A 24457-nucleotide genomic window follows, 5' to 3' on the forward strand; every position below is an offset into this window, starting at 1 on the left:
CTGATCTTTGCAGATACTCTGGTCAAACAGCGCACTATGCATACAGGGAGATGGAGTGCAGTGTTTCCTAGCACTTTGAAAATTATGTGAATTGACTTGGCTGTCAGGTCAGTCAGATTTGGAATGAAATAACAATAACAACATGATCAACCCACCTTATGTGAAGGAAGTTTCAAATTGTTCCAAATGCAATACCACCAGAACACATATGGCCTTGCATGAGCTCAGGCACTGTACTTATTCTAGGTGTGAGTGTAATGTTGAACATATAGCTGGGTGTAAAATACAAATTCAATTTTTACATGCCCTATTAGAAGAGTGACAGAAAGATACTGTGACAGGAGTTAAAATTCCAATTTCTGGCACTACTGCAAATTTCTCTACAACTGTACAACTGTATACAACTGTTCATTTGTAGAAAATAGGGTAACATTTTCAAATGTTGAAAAATTACCCTACTGACAACTCTCCAATTTGTAATGATAGCAAATTCATAACCATTTCAAGAATTTGAGTTACATGTTTTAAAGGCTTCTGAATGCTTGGGTATACTATGCATGTAATTTCAGAATGTGAGCTGCCCCAAATGACTTTGAAAGCTGACCATCATAATCTGCATTCCTGAAGTCATTTGCATAGTACTAGTAACACTGAATGCACATGAAATCAGGGAACAATTCAGACTATGACAATTAAATGACCTGCATCCAAAAAAAGCCTCTAACATATGTGCTGACAGAAAATACGAACTGTTGTAATATTTTGTAATAAGGATTTTGACTGTGAATATTAAAAGGAGGGAAAGTATTTCAAAGAGGAGAAAAAATATTTATCTTTTCAAGTCAAGTGAATGATACGTGTAAAATGTGCTAATCTCAGAACCCTTTTTTCCCCAGTGCACAATAACTGAATCTACTATGATTCAGTTTAGGCAGCCAAATAAGATCTGGACGTAAATAGAGGCTGGATAATGCAGCTGGCCAAAATGTTTGGAGGTAGCAAACACAAACCTTTTAAAAAGCCCTATACAGCATGAGCATGCTGCTAAGATGAAAAGCAGTAAGAAAACCAAACACATAATATCTACATATACAGCTTTCAAGACTCTGGAGATTCAAAAAGGAATACAGTACCTTTTGTTAATACAGTTCATAAAGTCTGTTAAGGGAAAATTTGACTAGCAAAGAGGACTAAAACTGGTTGATAGCATTTGCACTGTATTACAGTATTTCTATATATAGGAACTAATGACTAGAGAGATAGTAAAATATTCAGCCCAAGATATAGACTTGAAACCATATCTGTCTTCAGTTCTTCAGGACACCAACACTGGAACTTGGCACTACTGACATGACAGAAAACTACCTGGCTGAAAAAAATCCACATCAACTTTTCTTTAATGATTGTCAGCATTATTTTTTTTTTCCAAAAAAAAACAAAAAAAAAAAAAAAAAAACCCAAAAACCTCAGTGTCTTTTTTATATTGCTTTTGGAATAAAATAAATAAATAAATAAATAAATAAGAATGGAAAGAATATTTATTTAACTGTTATTTATGTCACCAAACAACAAAGAAATGTCAAAAAAAAAAACCCAACAACAACAACAACAAAAAACAACCCAACAACCATGGACATCTAAAGTAACAATTATTATATTTGGAAACTGAGAAATTCTAAGAAATCAACTTTGTAAGTACTCATAAGATGGGCTAGCTGCCAGTGGAGGGTTCAGATACTGACTGCATCCCTCAGTGGGACTAAGACTGAGAGAAGTGTAGGTTATCAGACTCCATAAAATACATGATTCATCCCTGATGTGTTTAAAAACCATCTGGATGTGATGCTTACGGACATGATTTAGCAGAGGGTTGTTAGGATAGTGACATGCGGAAATCAGACCCTATAGCCAATAAGGATATAGAGCAGGTATGTGTTTATTGGTGACGTGTGTACACCCTGGTGCAAGGGGGATCGCTCCACCTAACTTGCACACTGTCAGGAGAAATCGTGCTATAGATATAGGTCGAACTAATACATAATCAATAGTTGACAGGAATTCAGATACATATTCATTACATTCCCGAGAGCCCATTAGCATGCAGTCCCTCCCCCCTTGTGCATGTGTAGTAGGTCGTGATGATGAAGGCTCGTAGTCTTCCTCGCGAAGGCTCATAGTCTTCCTCGCTGCAAACTTCTGACCCCGAAGGGGGGGCATCCCCCGAAACGGCTTCAGCTTGTCCTATAGACATCTAATCACCTCCCTGCCAAATGTTTTCGTGCTGCTCTCCAGTTCTTATCTTTATGGCCTTCATCCTCCTTGTTATTCCAGACCTAGTGTCTGTGAAAGTGCTTGGAATCCCTTGTTTTCTAACACTCCCTACCTAAACTATCTCTATTTGCCTCTTATTTCTACTTTGTGAAGCTACTTTCCCTTTAATTGTTGTGAGGCCCTTCTCTCTATAACTGCAGGGTCCTGTTCTCACTCTTCAATAGTATGGTTAGGTTGTGGTTTGACTCGATGATCTTTAAGGTCTTTTCCAACCTGAATGATTCTATGATTCTATGAGATCCAGGCATAACATTTTAAACTACTAATTATAAATAAATTATGTCAACTACTGAGAATGTTAAGGATCTAATATTAAAATTAAGGATCAACATTTCTTAACACACTGATCAGTCATTTTAGTTTCATATCATGACCACTTCAATCTCAGTATGGAGTTCACCACACAGGATCTCAGGTTTTGCCATCTGATCATCAAAGATAGGAGAAAGAAACTAAAGGAAGAAAGAGCTTACAAAACAGTAGATGGGCTAAGAAACAGCTGAAAAGGAATGGAACAAAATAATATACTCTTTCAGTGAAAAATGTAAGTACATTGCATGAAAAAGCATCATCAATGTCTGTAATTAGATGTATATTTAGCTAGTCTACCAGACACTTCCTGCTATCTCTTGTCATTTGTGCTGAACCTTTCATAGTTTGGACTGGAATTTTCTACACCAGCACATAAGCATCAGGCTATATAGATTTGTATCTTCTTTAAATCTCAAGTAAAATCACTAAGTAGTTTATTTAAATAAAATTGGTAGAAAAGTAACTAAGTATTTTTTATTTTGTTTAAAAAAACATACCCACTATTTTTGAGAATTGACAGTTTTGGAGCTAAGACTTCAAACCTATTATGTCATATTGGACCTTATTTAGTTTATGGTGATTCCTGGTGATTTACCAGTAAAAGAATGATTTAAGCCGATAAAAACTTTAAGTTCTTTCAGAAGTTTCATCAGACACAACTGGTAACAGAGGTTTGCTCAGTTATTGCAAGAGCATCTGAGACATTTGTTTCTACTTAGCAAGAATTTCATCTTTTTACTGTGAATTGTATATGTACAAGGATATCAGGAGAAATGGGAAACCCTTGGAGCAACAGAAGATTAAATACAGAAGAAAAAGACTCTTTTTCAGATGGAATTCATGCCTATATTCTAAAATATATTCAAATTCTAAAACAGAACCATGTCAACACCCTTAAGTTCTTTGATAACAATGTTTTATTATAGGAGCGGATAGTCATCCCATTTTTCAGGTTTTCCCTAGGCAGTTGCAGTCTGGGGAATAGTGGACTCTCAGGCAAACACCAGAATTTGACAGATATAGGCTAGAACAAGGTGGCTTCCTGTGGGCTTATTAAATTGTACTTAGAGGTGTTTCTTTCATCCTATTGACTGGAGACACCGTGCTTTTTATTATAGGTTCAACTCAAGGAAGAGAGGAGATCTGAAAAGGAGCAATGAGTGAGAACTTAGAAGCTTTAATTTAGCTCTTTATGGAGCTGTAATTTGCAGTTGTCAGTTTAAGTTAGTGGTCAAAATACCCAGATATGAAATTTGTGAATCTTATCTTGTGTAACTACAAATTCTCATTTAGTATGTCCACAACTGTTGGTCTGAAGAAGCTGGGTAAAGGAACCAGGAAGGAGTCTTCTGAGTCCTGTCTGTATAATGTTTTATTTCTGTATTTGAAATTTTGAAAAGAATCAGGGGATTTTGGGGAAGTTTCAGATTTAAACAAGCTGATGTACAGGTAATACTGTTCATCATATATGATGCCTTAAATATTTTAAGGTTTTGTACTGATCACAGCAAAGAAGAGTAAACTGAATATATGCTCTAAGAGGTATATTTGGCATATATTTGGGGATTATAATCCTGGGATTTATTGAAATTGTTTCATTTTTTTCCTGTAACTTCCTTCATTTCCAAAAAAACCAGTCATTCCTGTTCAGAACTTTACCTAAAGCCTTCATAAATACACTAATACTTTGTTGTGCTCAATAGCCTGGTGTCATAGGAGACGATTTATGAGAAGGAAACCAGAATACTGGAGCTAAAATGCTGCCAGAAAACAGCAGATGAATTTACATAGAGAAATACTATAATTCTGGACATAACACCTTTTCAAATGTGCATCTAGTGCCCTGAGTCTTGGAAAGTATATGTTGACTAGAAAATACTGAGCCATATTCTGCAGAGCTGAATTTAAAGGCTTTTGTGTGATCTCTTTGAAGCCACTCAGAGACATACTGGTCTGAATTCCATGGGTGCTGTACATGCATACTGCTATTGAACTAAGTGAATTGGTCAAGTAGCTAAAAAAGCAGGTCCTTGAGAGATGCTTTTACAAGCAGAGCACTCAAGATGTATGAAAACAATCATTTTAGTAGAGGCTTTTCGCGGTTTTCTTCTATAAAAACCTACAGTATAAATTCACAAGTGTTCTGTGAAGCTCAAGGTGTTAATGCATTTGAGACGCTTACATACTGGAATGAACAGGAAGAAAATCATTGTTTTAATACAAATTCTTGCTTAAACAGGCATATGAACGCATTAGATTGGAAGATCAAGTCAGCTACTGAGAAGATACACATTCATGGAGGACACTAAATAGTTTGCCCCAAAAGTAATGCCTCTGATTTATTTCTGTGGAAACTACAACAGATACAAAGAGCATAATAGCACTGTTTTATAGAGAAAATTCTCCACCACAAAACACTATTTTACAACATACTCACCACCATTAGCTATGAATTTTTGTTAGCTATGAACCAGAGCCTGCATGCTGTGCTAATAAAAATATGCACTAGCAGAGTTGACCCTCTGTCTCTGCATCCACTGCTAAAAAGCATCACCCACAGTCTCACTGTGCTCGCAGCCACTGTTTGGTCTCCGTGAATGTTCAGCAAGAGTTGGTGAGTGACAATGGGTACCATTTTTTCAACATGGAGGAATTCAGTGAAACACATTTGCTCCATACACACTTCCATGTCAAACGCCATTTTGTCAGACTGCCCATCTGCTGCCATCTGTTGCACAGCAACAAAATGTAACAGAATACTGGTGGGAAGACTCAACCTCTTCTACCATACCACCAGCACATGCCTCTGATGTCAGGGGCCAACATATTAACATAGGAGGCATTACTTCAGAGCAGCACTCATAAGAAAAAAAAAAAAAAAGTAAAGAAAGTTATGTTGGAACTGTAGTAAAAATATGCACAAGAAGGTGAATTAATACTATATTTGCAATATCTACAGTTATAGTTACATCTCCATTGAGTAGAGTATAACATTTATATAAATACACATGCTTTTTTTTTTTTTTTTTTTTTTTTGAAAGATACTACTTGCGAAATCACATTCTTAACTGGTAGCAAACACCAGAACTACAGGTATTCACAAAAGATGAATGAGAGAGAATAAGGCCCCCAGCTGAAGTGGGGAAAAACTGAAAATTTAAATTCAAATTGAATATAATTTGTATACAAATATTTCATGTAAGACTCCTCACAATATTAGGTAATAGATGTTGATGCATTCTTACTAATATGCTGGGAATGGCTGCAGGCTGAAATTTAGAAGTTAGATTCCTGTAGCCTACTAACTAGCTGAAGATGAATTTGGCAGCAGAGTCTAGCAGGTAAGGGTCTCTTGCCCCTTCAGTTCAGAGCTATGGGTACTGTTAAAATAAATGTACCTAACCCTTTCTATTTCATTCTACTTACCTTGTTTTGTTTTCTCTTTTTTTAAATATATTTTTGTCCTGAGTCTTTTTCATAAAAAGAGGGAGAAGCCAGGGAAACTTGTAAGATGAACTCATGAAAGGGAGAGCTGGCTCAAGAAACTTGATTAACTTATTTGAGTAGTTGACAATGAGAGATGACAAGAATCAGGGAAATACAACCTATGTGGACATCAGGGAGACTTTTTGTGTTCTACAGTGTGAAAGAACAGTATACAAAGTTAGTAAATATATTACCAACACTGAAAATTTTCATAAAAATTCAACATACCTACCAAGGTTAGATCAGTAAGTGAATGCATACTGAAAAGGACTCCAGAACAGTTCTGAGGGACAATGCATTTTTTTAGTGTAAATTGTTCCTTTAATTTTTTTTCTTAAGCATTCTGTCACTCATTATTAGCCACAGGCCTTTGTTATTTGGCAGATCCTCCTGCCTTGGGTTTCATAAGCATCCTTCATTTGCTTGTGATTTTCTGTTCTGATTTAGATAGAAATATGACACATTTCTTCTCTCCTCCAAAAGGGACTCATAAAATCCTTCACATAAAGGGATAGATCCAATGAACATCTTAGATCTTAGATCACTGGATAGATCCAGCAAAATTACTCCACTGTAATTTCCCAAGGGTTAGAACATGACAAAATGTCAACAACCTTTGAAAGCAAACACAGAAACTGAGGTAAGTTAGAAAGAACTACAGTGGTAAAACAAGACTTTCTTTTATCAGTCTCTCAACTATAAGCATTTCATTTTCAGATCACATTTGGTATTTTTTCATCTCCAGTGTTGTCTAAATTCCCAGTTTCATGGTCCTTTAACAAAACTCATGTGAATACTCTTATGAACATGTTTCAAAATCGAAACTGAGGAAAGCTGTATATAATTCTGGTCACCAGGGTGCAGGAAATAATGAGGAATCAGAAGTGACAGAAAACAACTCAGATAGAGTAATAAAGACTTCATGGGGTACATTCCTATGGGAAGCTATTAAAATCTAATACTAATTTTAAAAGTAATTTTAAAACTATTTATTGTAGACATAGTATTCTAAGCAGTTTAGAAAAAATAGATTCATCAAGTACTTTGAACTGTAAAAACTTTTGGAAGAAGAAAGCATGAATTATGATAAAAGAAGACCAAATATTCCATAACTGGACATTATAATATAGAACAGGTAAAAATGGAGTCCATTTTAGTTGTTCTGTATTTACAACACTTCAGATAGAAATCTGAATCCAAGTCAGAGAACAATGAGCCTTTTCTCTGAAAGAAAAAAGGGATAATTTTGCCTAATTTGATTTTTGAAATATACATACAAATATCTTCACTTGAAATGTCATAAATGCTGAAACACATGCAGAATAATTGTGTCTATTTAGATCAGGAATTTGTACCTGTACTGGAGCTAGGAAACTTAATAAAGTGTATGCATACAGATATTCCATCTCCTGAAAGTGCACAAGTTATATATGAATACATACAGTCATACTTAGTAAATGATTTAAAATATCCATAACTTGTGGAAAAGACAGATTAAGAGGAATAAAATATACTATCTTTCTATGCTACTCCAAAACACCTGTAATTTCTTTCTGTTGCCAAATAAATGTGAGTAGTTCTGCCCATTTCCTTGAGAATGAAAAATGTTTGGTGAAAATTTAGAAGCAACAGTGAAAATTTCTTACAGCAGGTGGAATAATTTGGCTCTCATTTTCTGAAGAGATACCAAGGTACTTGGATGCACCATCACAAAGACTGTCTAGAGGGTTATGCTGGTGAGATTAGTATATTAAGAAAATGACCTCAGAACCACGAAGTAGAATAGCTTGTATGGTGGATGAAATGTTACCAAATAACACTGTAAAAACCTCTCTCTAAGATGAACAACAAAAGCAATAATTCAGTGTTATAAATAATGAAGAAGATAGAGTTTTCAACATTCATACTTCCTGTCTGATGGTGAAGCTTTTAGATTGACTACTTTATACCTTTCATATAAAGGGACAGTACTTAAAGCTGTGTAGGTACATGCCTAGTCTGTGTTGATAACTTATAAGGAATATGTCACAAATCATTCCAATAGGGAGAGAAGAAGTGTTTATATTAATTGTGAGAGATACATTTAGTCCTAAAATTTGAAAAAAAAATCCTATTTTTTTTGAGTGTTGATTATGGAAAATGACAATTAAGAGTGCAGAGCAGATAGTCAGTCAGAAAGGAGGAAAGATCAGAGATATCTGGAGGGAAAAAATCTCCACTGATGGAAAATTTTGACACCATTATCTCACTTTTTCTAAGTACTTTCTGAAGAAGTTTCCTGGTTTCTGATGGGACACGGTTGATTTTCTTCATAGTATCTGTTATGATGAAATGTTTTGGCTTTAGGAGAAAAATAATGTTGATAACATACTGATGTTTCTAGTTGTTGTGGAGCAGTGTTGTACAGAGCCAAATATATTTTAGTTTTTCCTCTTCTTGTGCTTTTCTGCCCATGAGGGGGGATGTGGGAGCACAAGAAATTGGGAGGAGACAAAACCAGTACAGCTGACTAAAACTGGTCATAGGGATATTTCATATCATATGGCATCATGCAGATAAAACCTTGAAAAATGGTGGGGAGATGGCTGGGCAGGCAACCACTACTCAGGGACTGTCAGGGCACCAGTCGACTTACTAATATAAATATGTATACATATAAATTTCTAAGGAACATAAAATATATAATAACAATAATATGTATATACATGTGCATATATTATTATCATTATATTATCATGATATTAGCATATCAGATCATCATATATATGGTATTATCTTTATCTTTCTTTTTTTCTCTTCCTTTTCTGTCTAAGTAAACAATTTTTATCTCAGTCCACAATTTCCATTTTGGTTTTTTTTTTTGTTTGTTTGTTTTGTTTTTGTTTTTTTTCCAATTCTTTCCCCCATCCCACTGATGGCAGGGGGTAGGTTGAACAAATGAATGTATGGTGCTTAAATACCTATCAGAATAAACCACAAGGAGGAAAAATAGTTTTTGAAAATATATATTTTTTCTAACATGCTTGGCATTTAAGTCCTTTGAATAAGTTCTGTTGAGTTCACCAGTAAAAAAAATAAGAGATGACTCTATCCCAGCTTGTTCTATTTTTGCTGTTTTCCTGTTTGTTTTGTGCTGTTTTACCGTTGTTTATTTGTTTGTCAGTCTTAAAAACACAGAGTTCATCCTCTCTGTAGTAACAGTACTGTAAAACTACACAGTAGACATAAAAAGAAATAGTCAAACATATAGTGCCAGCTGTTTACCTGCCTAAAAGTATTCCTAGCTTTTATTCCATAATAGCAAATAGTTAGGAAATTTGCTCCATTTGATGATAAAATTAAATATCACTGATTTTTTTAACAGTGTTGTCATGTCATAATTAGTGTGGTTCCATTTATACATACATTCAATTTCCAAAATAAAATAGAAGGACAAGGAATGCAAGGGTTTGAGAAGTGGAATTAATTTCAACAGAATATATGCATCAAAGAAACCATAAATCATATGAACAATATAAAAATGTGAGTTACATAGATTTTTTTTTCAGTACTATAAATTTGACAGGATAGTAAATCTTTATGTAGAACAAAAGTACTCCAGAAAAAAAAAAAAATGTAGGACACCTCTCTTGTGACCATAAAATTTCCTACATATTTGGGGTTTTGGATTGTTGCTGAAGAAGGGTTTTAGATCCAGCATATTAAGCAGGTACATTTTTGCTTTCTTTTGATTCACAGTCAGAAAACATGCAAAGTTTGCTTGTACTTGGTATATTATCATTATGCTGAGCTAACAATGAAGAATGCAGACTTTGTGCCTTGACCAACCTTGATAGACCTCTATGAGTGTAAGCCGCCATTAAAGTTTTAAATTTGCTGAATTTCCATTTTGTTGTTGGTGGTGGTGGTTGTGGATTTTTTAATTATTAAAAAAAATATATTTAGGAAATTCAGACAGTGATAGTGAGATATAGTACAATCAAGATGACAGTACAAAAATGCAGTGAAAGCTTAGCAAAGAATTTTAGAATTTGTATTGTTCTCTGAAAAACATTTAATTATTGCCCATTTGTCCAGCAGTCATGCTTTTTTACAAAAATACTAAATTCTAAAAGTAATCAGTGATTTTTTTTCCTTCAGATTTCTGTGTCCTAAAAGTAGAGCTGATTTGTGGAGTTATAATGCACTTGGTTTCTATTAAATCTTCATGTGCTGCTTAAGAAGTTCCTCCTGCTTATGTGTGCACACCCAGGTGTGCATATATAAAAAAACTGATGACCGATAGTAAGTAGATTTGTTAACCTGTTCTCTATGGTGAGTTTATTTGTTAATCTGTTCATAGAGCCCAGAAGAAAACGAGTAGACTGCGTTGCTGGCCAAGGTGCTGAAAATATCCACAAAATACTTTCTTAATTCTGCTTTTTCTAGTATCAGGTATTATTTTTTTTTTACCCAATTAAAAATAATCAGAACTAGGTGCAATTTAAGATTCTTGTAGCATCATATGTTACTGTAGTTATAGACACCATATCTCATTCTTCATTGCATTATTAAATACAAGTTTCTGAGGGAAATGTACAATGGAGTAGGAAACAAGTAAACAGAAAGCTAACATATCCACTAAGTCTAGAATGTTCCTTATTGCTGCAATTTATAAGTGACAAATTTGTACAGTTAAACTATTATCTACACAAATCATTCTGTTTTATTAAAATACATAAATATCTCCTGCAATAAAACAAAGGCTGACAGGCTACTTCACAAAGAAATCATTTTTTACCCTTCCTTTTTCTTTAACATTCTATTTTTGGTGGATAATATAATTTTCTTTATTTTTACACATATCTTTGATTCTCTGTCTTGGAATAAAAATTAAGCCACACTATGCTGTATATCTTTACATGCAGAACTCCATGAACTGTTCTGGTAAACTATTTTTGAACACATATTTGTATGCTATTGCCACCCATTATTGTAATGGTTTGATCCTGGCACTTCCATTTTTGCCTTGGCAAATTGCAATTTTATTCCTCATTCACAGTGCACTTGAAGCACTATGTACATACCATGCCTGAAGTATTCTTAGGGATTATTTCATGCAGTGAGGGATGTTAGGTTTCATTCAATTATGATTGCAATAAGGCAAGTCATACATGGTGGTTGGGATGGATACTTCCAGATCAACCTGCTGCAAGTAGATAAAATGCTCACATCTGATATATGACATTATGTAACATGATAGCTGTTTCAAAAACGAATTACTGAAAACTGACTACTTGTATAATAGAGCAGAAACTAGAGGTATACAGACCTAGGAACTGTAAGGAATATGGGAAACAAAATACCATTTGTAGTATGTTAAATCCACATTAGGTTATGTTATTAAGAAGTTGCTCCAAATAGAGCTTTGGGTACCTTTCCACATAAAGAACAACTCCTTTGTCCTTCCTGGAAGGACTTATTTCATTTTCAATAGGAGCCATTGTAAACTGCAGTTGTACATAAAGACTTTTCTCAGAAAAGTGATTGTAACACCTGTTAAAGCCAGTTTCATACATTGGGAAAATAGTGTTATGGCATCTTACTGTGGACACATCAAAGAAATTTTCAATAATACTTGTTCCATGAACATAACAATAGCACAGCACTTCCTATTCTAACTGCATTTAAGATATATACATATAAAGCTAGTATGTATTTATAGAATTTAAAGAGTGGCATTCCACTCTCCCTCCTTTTGTTTTATTGTTAACCAGTTCAGGCTTCACTGCAGCAAAATGTCCCAGAAGGGAAAAAAAAAAAAAAAAAAAAAAAAAAAAAAGGTTTTCAGTTATGAACTAAACAAAGGAAACCAGCTAGTCCACCTACTGTGACTAGATGAATGCAGGGAGAAAAACAGAGTTAATTTGAACCCAAATCACAAAGTGATCATCCATTCACAGTTATACTCTCCATTCTGCTTGCTTTATGTTAGGCAGTAGAAACAGCTGTCTGAAGCAACGTTTCTTTCCAAAGGTTCCCTTTGTAATCATGTTTTTGTTGGAAACACACCCACCATTCACTGAACATATATATATGCTTAGATCTCCCATGGGTCTTTGCTTTCAACATGGCTAACAAAATATGTAGGGTCGATGTCAACTCTGCTTAGTAGCAAATTCACACTTGTGCACATTAGATGTAGTAATTTCTTCTTTTAAGTGTCAGAAGTCTCTACCTGCTAACACAAAGGTAGAAATTACAAGGCTAACACACTCAGAGTCTAACCCTCCACAATTCCTTATTTATTTCCATATCAGTGCATCACACCACATTTTCATGTGAAGAAGAGCAGTTTATAAACACTGTGACATTCAGAATGAAAAGTAGGAATATAGCTACTGACCCAAATGATAATAATCTCTGTGAGACTCAGTGTAATTATTTCAGGATTCAAATTAACACTGAAAAGAAAGTACAGCTGTACGTTATGATTTCTCTTTTAATTTTCTTGCTTGCCCAATAGTAAGAAATGTGAGATATCTTTGACCTTTCACATGGTCTTCCAAAGCATTCTTCATGTTTCTTAAGGTGAAATGCTTCTTACTTATATTTGAAACGGGTAATTTGATTATGCAGAGATCTCCCAAATATAAAATTTGAACTTGATAGTACAGAATTATTCACATGTGTGTGTTGGTGGAAATAAAAGATATTAACACCGTAATTGTACTCCAGAAGGTTTTGTTCCCGTTGCTTTTTTGCATTGTCCTCGTTTCATTGGGACAGAGCTGATTTTCTTCATAGTGACTGTTTTGTGCATCACTTGTTTTGTAAATATATATATTTATATAATTCTAATTACTGTTATTTTTCCCTTCCTTTTCTGTCTTAATAAATATTTTTTTTCTCTCAATATATGAATTCTGCTTTTATTTTCCTTTCTTTCTTTCTTTCCTTCTTTCTTTCTTTCCTTCTTTCTTTCTTTCTTTCTTTCTTTCTTTCCTTCCTTCTTTCTTTCTTTCTTTCTTTCTTTCTTTCTTTCTTTCTTTCTTTCTTTCTTTCTTTCTTTCTTTCTTTCTTTCTTTCTTTCTTTCCTTCTTTCTTTCTTTCCTTCTTTCTTTCTTTCTTTCTTTCCTTCTTTCTTTCTTTCCTTCTTTCTTTCCTTCTTTCTTTCTTTCCTTCTTTCTTTCTTTCCTTCTTTCTTTCTTTCCTTCTTTCCTTCTTTCTTTCTTTCCTTCTTTCTTTCTTTCCTTCTTTCTTTCTTTCTTTCTTTCTTTCTTTCTTTCTTTCTTTCCTTCTTTCCTTCTTTCTTTCTTTCCTTCTTTCTTTCTTTCCTTCTTTCCTTCTTTCCTTCTTTCCTTCTTTCCTTCTTTCCTTCTTTCCTTCTTTCTTTCTTTCTTTCTTTCTTTCTTTCTTTCTTTCTTTCTTTCTTTCTTTCTTTCTTTCTTTCTTTCTTTCTTTCCTTCTTTCTTTCTTTCTTTCTTTCTTTCCTTCTTTCTTTCCTTCTTTCTTTCTTTCTTTCCTTCTTTCTTTCCTTCTTTCTTTCTTTCCTTCTTTCTTTCTTTCCTTCTTTCCTTCTTTCTTTCTTTCCTTCTTTCTTTCTTTCCTTCTTTCTTTCTTTCTTTCTTTCTTTCTTTCTTTCTTTCCTTCTTTCCTTCTTTCTTTCTTTCCTTCTTTCTTTCTTTCCTTCTTTCCTTCTTTCCTTCTTTCCTTCTTTCCTTCTTTCCTTCTTTCCTTCTTTCTTTCTTTCTTTCTTTCTTTCTTTCTTTCTTTCTTTCTTTCTTTCTTTCTTTCTTTCTTTCTTTCTTTCTTTCCTTCTTTCTTTCTTTCTTTCTTTCCTTCTTTCTTTCCTTCTTTCTTTCTTTCCTTCTTTCTTTCTTTCCTTCTTTCTTTCTTTCCTTCTTTCCTTCTTTCTTTCTTTCTTTCTTTCTTTCTTTCCTTCTTTCTTTCTTTCTTTCTTTCTTTCTTTCTTTCTTTCTTTCTTTCTTTCTTTCCTTCTTTCCTTCTTTCTTTCTTTCCTTCTTTCTTTCTTTCCTTCTTTCCTTCTTTCCTTCTTTCCTTCTTTCCTTCTTTCCTTCTTTCTTTCTTTCTTTCTTTCTTTCTTTCTTTCTTTCTTTCTTTCTTTCTTTCTTTCTTTCTTTCTTTCTTTCTTTCTTTCTTTCTTTCTTTCTTTCTCTCTCTCTTTCTTTCTTTCTCTCTTTCTCTCTTTCTTTCTTTCTCTCTTTCTTTCTTTCTTTCCTTCTTTCTTTCTTTCCTTCTTTCTTTCTTTCCTTCTTTCCTTCCTTCTTTCTTCCTTCCTTTCTTCCTTCCTTTCTTCCTTCCTTTCTTTCTTCCTTCCTTCCTTCCTTCCTTCCTTCCTTCCTTCCTTCCTTCCTTCCTTCCTTCCTTCCTTCCTTCCTTCCTTCCTTCCTTCCTTCCTTCCTTTCTTACTTTCTTTCTTTTTCCCCCAAATTCTCTTCCCTATTCCAGTGGAAGGGGACAGTAAATGAAAGGGTATATGGTGTTTAGTTGCCTGCTGGGTTAAACCACAACAACCATAAATAAAACTCTTATTTTTGTCTGTAAAGATGAGGTTTAACATAGTATACAAGCTGTAAAACAAAGTTTTCTAACATTTTCAATCTTTTCAATGAAATGTCCAGGTGCATATATAATTTTCTCACACTTTTCAGAAATCCAAACTGCAACATAATGTTCTTTCTGAATGCAAACACAGTTCTCCTTATTATGTGCTATTCTTTTGATACACTTACAAACCTTTTAATATTTGCACATTAACTTCTATATCCATTTGTCTGCTATCATAGCCTTAGATCACTGATATGTATATATCGTAATAATACCCCAGAACTGCAGATCCTCAGAGCTCCGTGTTTCCCAATGGTAAAATGTAAAACTGAAGAACTCATCTCATTTTGGCTGAAAAAGGGTTAAGAAATACAAAATCTAAGCAAGTTGCCCAAGATTGTATTAAAAAAAAAACTGTAGTCAATCAAGAGCAAGAAGCCATTTCTCAGTAATCCATGCTTATTACAAGGATCACTGGACTGTTCCTGAAGCTGCAGTTGGGCCACATCTGAAGCTTATTGTTCTGAGAGAATATCTTAATGGGTACACTTACAAGATAAAAAATTATGTAAAATTGCAATTAAAAAAAAAACAAAAACAGGCACAATTTTAGGCAATACTACATCTTTTTGATATCTAAGTCTAAATTACTGCACACTAACGATATCACACTACATTCAACACATTGTGCTTTTCATAGATAGGAAACAATCTCAAGTGTTTCTACAGACAGACTCTGTATTAGACTGACATTTTTTAGAGAAGAAAAATGCAGATACCTAAAAGATGGACCTCTACTAGCGCTGTGTCCTCCAATGCCAACTCTTTGTGGAATCAGCACAAGCTTTGCTCAGCATCTCAGGATGAAAGAAGTACTGCAAGGAATCAGAAATGGAAAGATGGGATGGTGAAAGGAAAAAGTCAACAGAAGAAAAAAAGAACTTCCCTCCCTCCCTTCCTCCTTCCTTCCCTTCCTCCCTCCCTCCCTTCCTCCCTTCCTCCCTTCCTCCCTTCCTCCCTTCCTTCCTTCTTGTGACATTCAAAGCTCAATTTTTGGTACAGCAAAGGCATTAAATACAGACCAATATTTTCTAATTCTCCACTTTTTCTCTACCTCTCTCACTGTATTCCTTATCTATCCAGTATTTTGTCCTGTATGCATACAATCATCTTCAAGTTTTTTTTTTTTTTTTTTTTTTTTTTTCCATCTGTCCTACCTACAGATAGACTCAAAATCAATATTAAGATCAGTGGAGTAATGGAACAGGTTAAAAAGAAAAGCACAATTTTACCTCTTGACCAAGAAAGAAGTTGTCAAAACTTTTCCAAAACAATCCTTTCTGGTTTGTTTGGCTCTGCAAATTTAAAGGGCTGAAGGCCCCTGATTGTATCCTGGGAAAATGCAAAAGTCTGTGAAATGTTAGACAAGAAAGAAAGAAATATTATCTAGGAGTAGGTCACTTTTCTTTCATAGAGAAATGGCTGTTATTAATTTTCTGCAGCTTACAGTTTCCTCTCTGCAGAGTATTTCTCTCTCCAGGTTATTGTTGTATGATAGTAAATTCTTAAGGTTTGCTTTTCTAGTAGGTCACACAACTTTATGGGATGTCCAAATAATTCAACATCTCACTGGAAAAAAATAGAAGTCATAGCAGCTATCTCGATACAAGTGGCCCTCGTGGCTATCCTAGGAAAACTTGAGCCCTTATTATTTGTTGTTGTTGTTTATTTCTAAAATGTGAATTTGCTGAGGTGTGAGTGGTGGAAGGTATAAATCTTTAAATAGTGTCACTCTCAGTAGTTATGCAGAGTTCTCCCATAAATACAGCTTGTATCAGGGGACTGCAATATTTGAACAGTATACCCCCTTTGAAAAGTACAAGAGCTTTTCTATTAATTTGTTGTGCTTAGGAGTGTTCAGTAACTGCTCACACCTTCCGTAAGAAACCAAGAAGCCAGATTAGCATCAGCCGTCTATCGTACTGTCAGTTATCCCTGGAGACAGTGATAACTCTGAAATGAAAAGTATGCATCAAGACAGTATCTCCTTTTGCCCTTCTCTTCATTCCCCCTTAATCACTGCCCTCACCATCCCTACCCCCCCCTTCAAAAAATTCTTTGAAGAAGAAACAATTAAGAAGTATAACAAGCCAGCCAACAGAATTAATTTAAAATGACGATCGAAATAATGTTACAGCATAGAAGCTATCAAGCATTTTTTTTTTTTTTAATTTTTATTTTTTAGCTTTAGTGTTTTAGGGATTTAGACTTTTCGAATGCGTTCCTGAGTTGATCCCTGTGCCACTTTGGATAGTGAGTGAGGTACAACTTGATCTGACCAACTCATGTGAAAATAACCTTGAAAATACTGTGTGGGTAACACTCTTCAGCTAATATAGAGTTATATGGTACTAGCATTCTTCACATCTCAAAGAGGCCATGAGTTTAATTTATGGGCAATACCTCTGATGTAAACTCTGAGTGCTGGATTTATCCCTGGCACTCTGACTCAGCAGCAAGAAGTGGAAAATCCTTGGAGATAGACAAATTTATTTTGGCTACACACTTAAGGAGGCAGAGTTTATTCCATCACGTGTTGTGGCAGTTATTCCCCCACTTTTTTTAATAATAAAGCTTTGCAGAATTACAGAAAAGGAAGTAGAAAAGAATGAACGTAAAAAATGTAGGGCTGTAGTGTTAAAGGTGGGGAAGGAATATAGTGAATCGAATAGGTGTCAAAACTAAGTGAGTGACTGATCACAACTTTTAATTGCAATAGTAATGGAAAGTGAGGTAAAATAGTAGAATTGAAAAGCATTGTAACTTGAATTCAGCAAAATCAGAAAGGCAGTCTTGCAAATGGATGAAGCAGCAGTTGTAGAATGTGTGAGAAATATTCACTTACTGACAGTAAGTGAATATTAGGATTGTGGGAAAGGTGACTTGGACCAATTTGGATGACTGGAAGCTCTAAAAAATAGTTTAGAAAAAATATTGAAAAAGGAAATGAAATGAAAAGATTTACAAAAATCAGATTAAACTAGAGTAAAACGACATCTTTCCTGCATAAGATAATTGGGTTTAGAATACAAAGGATCTTGGAAGACATAGTGAATTTGGATCATTACAATTTACCTTTTAATAAAGTACACAATATTTCCACTTGGGGAATCGCTAGTGAAAACTGAGATAAGCACACAAAGCTTTAAGTGACTGAAAAATCAGCTAACAGGAAGAAATGAACTGGATGATGCTGAAACAAGAAGTATAAGCTAAATATTTTAAGTGAACACATTAAACAATCATTTTCAAAATTCACATAATGTAATGTTTACATTAATGAACTTCACACAAAAAAGTAGGAGTGTCCTAATGAAATGTGTTGATGATTTGAAAATTAAAGGTATAGGTATTGTCAATATAAACTAATAAAAAGATGTTATTCATAGAGAGTTGTTTGACATTAAGATTTATATAATGTAAATAGAGTAGCATGCAAGTTACAAAGTATAAAGGATTTTAATTATTAGGGACTAATAAATCAAACTAAGGCCTTGTACTAATCTTAGAGCTTATCAATGGGGTGCCAATGGGAAGGAAGTGTATCTGAGTGCATTCATCAATCACAGGATAATTTGTGTGCTACCATTGTAATGTGGCAGTGAAAAAACCTAATGAAAGACTGGGATGTGTCAGGGGAGATGTTTCCAGTGGAGGGAGGGAGAATATTAATGCCACTGTAGCAGGCTTGGATGAGACCTCATCTGGAATACTGTGTTCAATTCCTCATTCGTAGTCAGGAGAGATGAATTTGAAAAAGTATAAGAAACAGGCTTTTATGATCCTTAGGGGAAGGAAGAGTCTATTTCATGAAAAGACACAGAAAGAGCTTAGACTTTTAGAAGAACAAAAGCAGAGAAAGGGTAAGATTGCTGTCTTTAAGTTCATCAGGATGGTAAAGCCAGAGACAGGAAGGAACTATGTAAGCTTAAGAATAGTTTTGGCCCGCGAACAAGTGGGAACAAACTGTCCAGGAATAAATTTAGGCTGGAAAGGAAATGAGAGTAAAATACTGTTTTTTTAGAAAAACAATTTTAGAAAAACAAAAAGAAAAACAATTTTAGGAAATGCACTATTACTATATAACAGTATCTTATATTTCAGTTTATTGGATGATGTGGTTACCTGCTGTAAGAGTGTCACAAGAAGTCTGTTTCTTCCTGTTCTATGTTCATCTGCTACTTTCTATGAATATGTGAATGGTTGTATGTATAAACATGTTTTTTGCATTAAAACTGCAGTTCGCCTGGGATTATTTAAACACAGATGGAAAAGGCCAGTTCTCTGTATTTACACAATAGTTATAGTGTAGGCTCGGATGAGTAAATATACCTACCTCCTTGAAATGATAAAGTTATGTTTTAGGAAAAATATGTCAATGTATCCTATTTTTAATATTTAGATTAAGTTGTGAGTGGAGCTGCTCACACACTGTTCCCATGCTCAAACCTATTTTTCTAGCTCAGCCAAAGCACATAAAAAGAAATTATTAAAACTGATGGAAAGGATGTAAGGATGTAGTACACCACCAGCAGCAGCAGAAAGAAAAAAAAAAAGGAAAAAAAAAGGAAAAAGAAAAAGTTATTGCTGTAATTTGGTTTTGTTCTACAAAGAAAACGTCTCTGACTTTCTGCTTTTGGATTTTACTTTCTTCCTCATAAGAGAAGCTTTTAATGAGGAAACTGATTTGAGTGGGGAGATGGTAGAAGAATCTATTATTCCAGCCTAGAAATGATGCAGCCTAAACATCAGATATTACGGGCGAGCAAATTGTCATTGCTGGGGAGAAATGTCTGAGAGAATCGTGTGATAGTATGGAGCACTCTCAAGAAAACATCCACTACAGCATTGAAACAAGGAGTTACAGAAATATAGGAACTTAAATGACAGAGGGGAGAACTTGGCAGTTAGATCAGAAAACTAACTCATGGAGGAAAAAACATGCAGAGAGCTTCCAGAGGATGAGAAACTGGTGCTATATGGAAAGGACTGAAGTGGGAGTGAAGTGCTGAGGGAAAATTAATGTTTGCAGTGAAAATGGAGTGGAGAACTTCACAGGAACAGGGGTCCAGGGGTGGGGTCAGTTCTTGGTGCTCTGCTACATGAGAGCAATTAGATTTTTGAGAAAGTGTTCCAGAAAGGCTGGCTGAATTTGCCATCCCCTTCAAGAGAGAATTTTACACTGATGATATAGCTGCTTACATACTGTGCTGTGCTCTGAACATGCATGTTACATAGAGCATTGTCTGGAGAGTTTAGCATCAAACAATTGCAGTCTACCACCTGGTGAGTTGACCTGCTTTTCCTGACTGCTGCCGTTCAGAGACAGCAGAAACTCAGATCAGTGTTTGCATTCTTTTTCCTTTGCCCTTGAATTACCTTCTAGTCTCCTGCTGTTTGTCCATGTCTGCTTTCCTCACCGTTTTGCTCTTGTCATTTTTGAGACATTACACTAATTTGTTCTTTCAAAAAGATCATACATCAGCTTACAATAGATTTCTAACAGAAACAGTTTACTTCACTATTACTTTCAATAGCATTAGCTTTTACCATTTACAGTGTAATACTTAAGCCCTTGTTTCTCTAAAATACAGCTGATTTACCTTCTTTGAGACAGTACAATTTTTCTGGGAATCTTGTTTCAACATTGTTTATGATTGCTCTCTGGCTGCCAGAATTACTATCAGTAGTGGTTGGAAAGGCCACAGTTATGGTCCTCAGTCAAAAATAGAACAGATAATGGTGATTTATTCTTTCCGAGTGAAATTCCAGCCTACTCACCATTTACTAAAATATTTCTTGTGCAGATATGAATTGAGAGACACTTTCTATATTCCAGAGTAAGCTTTAGTTTTCGCTTTTCTATTTATTGGATTTAAAAAATGATATAAATTAGAAGGAGGGCTAGGAAATGGCTGACTGCTTCAGATCACATTCAGTCAGGAGTTTCACCATGTGACAGTCTGCTTATGGTTTACATTATCATCTTAATTTTGTCTTAATGGTTTTATTGAAAGTCTGGAATGAAATTCTGCCAGTATGGCCCAAGTCATATTTTGCTTAAAAACTGCACACTAAAAAATATCATTTTCAGTTAAGCTGTATCTTGTTTGCTTTTGACTTATCTAACAAGTTGCCTATTTACCTTGTATGCCTTTCTTCCTAGGGGAAGTCATGAGTAAAAATGAAAATAATCCTCAAACTACAGCTTGAACTTGAACTATATTGGTGGCACTCTTGTTTAAGTCTGCTAATTGGTTACACTAGCATTAGGAAAGTTGTGACATTCAATGAGATGGAAGTTGAGAAATTTTTAAGAACTGTTATTTCAGTACTGAATTAACTAAATATTTCACTGCTGCTGAGCTACAAAGCTTATCTACTATGATTTTTAAACTGAAAGAAGGTGGATTATTTTGTGGATTGCAAGTCTTCCACTACTTGCTTTGCTCATAAGAAAAGAGATCATCCATGCATGGTTGGCAAAGAAATTGTAATGGTTCTCTGACACTGGTTTAATTTCAATTTCTAAATGGAGAAGTTATAATCTTCATTATACATAAAAATCAGCCTACGTGATCTACCCTTTTCTGTGGCACAGAAGTAAGACTCAGCCTTCATGTCTCGCTGCCTCCCCAGATTCTCCAAAGAAAGTTGTTGAATTCTCTCTTATACTGTATTCTCTTGTTCAAGTGTTTTTCTTAGTCTTATTTCAGTTTTAAATGCAGAAACATGAACAGAATAGGGGAAATTTTCATGGCATTAGCTGAATACAGTATGAAAATAACTTCAAGAGATTGTGCTGAAGCAACATATTTATAGACCAGATATTTTGATCTTTTCACAGAGACTTTTATTTATTCTCTGAAATGTTCTAACCAGCACCATATAAAGAGAACACAGTTATTTTGAGTCTGGATAAATTCACCTTAACTAATGTAACCACAGATACTCTCCTTGATTTTCTGTGCTTTTCTTAATTAATTCTTAAAAAGAGTAGTTAATATACATTTGTACAATACATTTGGGACCCATTACCTTCAAAAATTAATTAGCTTTAAATTAACCTGAATGCAGAATTCCATGTGGGAAAACTAATACACTGTTAACGTCTCTGAAAGTTGTACAGAACTCAGAAAAGAAACAAAAAAAAAACAAAAAACCATGAAAACCATGAAACATCATGCCCATTCAAGAGGTTTTATTTTCCCCTCTGGTTTATGAGCAAGAGCTCTCATTGTTGTGTTTACTTTAAGCCCTGTTCCTGGCTTTGTCACAAAGCCTCCCAAACAAGTTACAGGGCAATGCTTGCTGAAAGAGTGTTTTAGACACTGATTCATTAGAAAACCTGCTTTGTGTAGAGTAATGGGGAACTGTATTCTTTGAACAGCAAACCTGACCACTTCATTGGTTCCATGTGAGGAAAAAAAAGACCAAATAAACTTCTACATGTCCATTTTTTATTATGATGCTTTCATCAAACTGCCTACTGCCCAAGGAGGGATTGATTTCATCTACTTCTAGATTTCTATACATTAGATGTTCCGACTGCAGGCAGACTAGGCAACCTTTGCTTCCTTGTAGTACTGGAGAGAAAAAGGCACTTCAGGTACAGTTCATGTGACCTAATTCAGAGGTCCAGTATTTTGTTTACTTTTGGCTGGGATGAATCAGAATGTGTATTTGACTACTTCCTAAGCAGACTCCATCTTCTTTAGGTAATTGCTCATGCCTAAACGTTTGCTTTTCAAATTACTTTTTAGAACAATTTTAAAAAAGTAAAAATAGTAAGAACCAGAGGAGAGAAAAGTACTGGGTCTTTACTTGCAAAGAATCAGTAATAGACTTCAGATGCATGATGTATTTAATACTCAGGTGTTTTACTTACATATTAGCAATGTCTGAGGCATCCAAACCACACTGTGATGCCTCAGTATCTGCTTCTGCTCCTGCCAATCAAGAATACTGAAATGATGCCTAGCCAGCATATCCTCTGGGTAGCAGTAGAACACATCTGGAAAAAAGTGGTAGTTACTCAGAGGACACACCAAGCACTCACCACCACCAGCAACAGGACACTTCCTAGTGCTCATAAGAAGTAGGCCAAAAGCCACATGAAATATCAGAAATCTTAACAGAAACAAGCAAAAACAAAACAAAACAAAACAAAAAAAAACAACAAAAAAACCTGAAGGGAGCCACCAATATTCTGACTGTAAGAAGTAATTTAATCAGTGAAATGAGTTTTGAGACTGAGCTATAGCACACACTAAAAGAAAGTTAGAAAATAGTACCTGCCCCACACCTGTTGTGTTCCTTTTTGTGTGATCCATGGGAACTTTATTCCTCAGCCCCAAATCCAATGATGATTTCAATTCACAGCAAAAGCACAAAACCAAGGAGCACCACAGAGGCAGGATAAAGGTGTTTCAGTGCATTAGTGATTTAAATGTCGCAAGCATTTGGAAGCAGTGGAAAGTGCATGAAATAAACCAGGGAATAAAACCACTACAACTGCAGTGTGTCTTCCTTTCATTTCTTACCTTGAATTGGTTTACTTTTCTTTGGAAATAATGCTCTTGATCTTAACCTCACAGAATCTCTGTCTAGTTCAACAGAACATACTAAATTTCTGTCTCTGAATATTTTATTCTGTTTTCATTATGTGGATTAGGAAGCACTTGGACTGAATTCAGAGCATTATAAGGAACAGCCACTGAATGGATTAGTCAACACAGTCCTGAATATACCATACTTGTTTCTGACACCAGGGAGCCTGAACACAAAAGTGATCTTGTCCTTAGGCCTGTGATAGTGACCACACATTGGCTCTTCAGTGCTGGGAGTATGCTGCACTCACCCTAGAGACAACTGTATCCATCAGGCACTATCTAGAGCATGGTGTGATGTTCAAGCTAGGGAAAAAGTGTGTTACAATCCTTAAAAATTACTGTGGAATGTTTCCATGTTCTGGACTCTCCTAAATCTTTATCTTTGGTATAAAAGTCAGGAAAAATTACCATGGAGGTAAAAAAAGAGCACTGAGACTGAAGGGAAACTAGTCAGAAGAAAATTATTTTTTAGTTTCTACACTGTACATGATGTTATTTTAACTGAGGTCATATCTTTGGTCATTTTCAAGATTATTTAAGGGGTTAAGATAATTATTCCATCACCCAAGTAATGCTACTATTGTATTCCATTCCTAGTTCCTGGGTGTTTCATATTTACTCACAGCAGAGAAAATACAATTGTGGTGCGTCAGCATCCTTTGTAAGGACACTCAGGTAAGACTGCAGGTTTCTTTATTCCCTTCACTAATACCTGCTCCATCAGTGCACTCTCTCCTTGTATCTGGGTTCTAATACTTCTGTTTCCTCACTGAGAAAAGCAGCATTCTCTCTCTCCTTCCCCCTCCCCTCCCTTCTGTCTCCATTCCCCACCCCCCCCCCCCCCTTTATTTCTGCTGGAATTTCTTAGATTGATTCAACCTGTATTGTCTATCTGCGTGCCACATCAAACCAAGAACCACACGATAAAACACACTCCTGCACCGTGAAAAAGCAAAGCCAAACTTTTTCTATGGAGTTTATTTGCCTGAATCTACCTTTGCTCCCGCGATGCTGGCAAAGAGCCCTGCGTGATCTATGGCCAAGCCTCTGACTTTCTGTTTCCACAATCCAATTGTGATGCTGCAGAGCAAGAAATAACTCTTGCA

This window comes from Gallus gallus, chromosome 1, assembly GCF_016699485.2.
Source record: "Gallus gallus isolate bGalGal1 chromosome 1, bGalGal1.mat.broiler.GRCg7b, whole genome shotgun sequence".
Taxonomy (NCBI): Eukaryota; Metazoa; Chordata; class Aves; order Galliformes; family Phasianidae; genus Gallus; species Gallus gallus.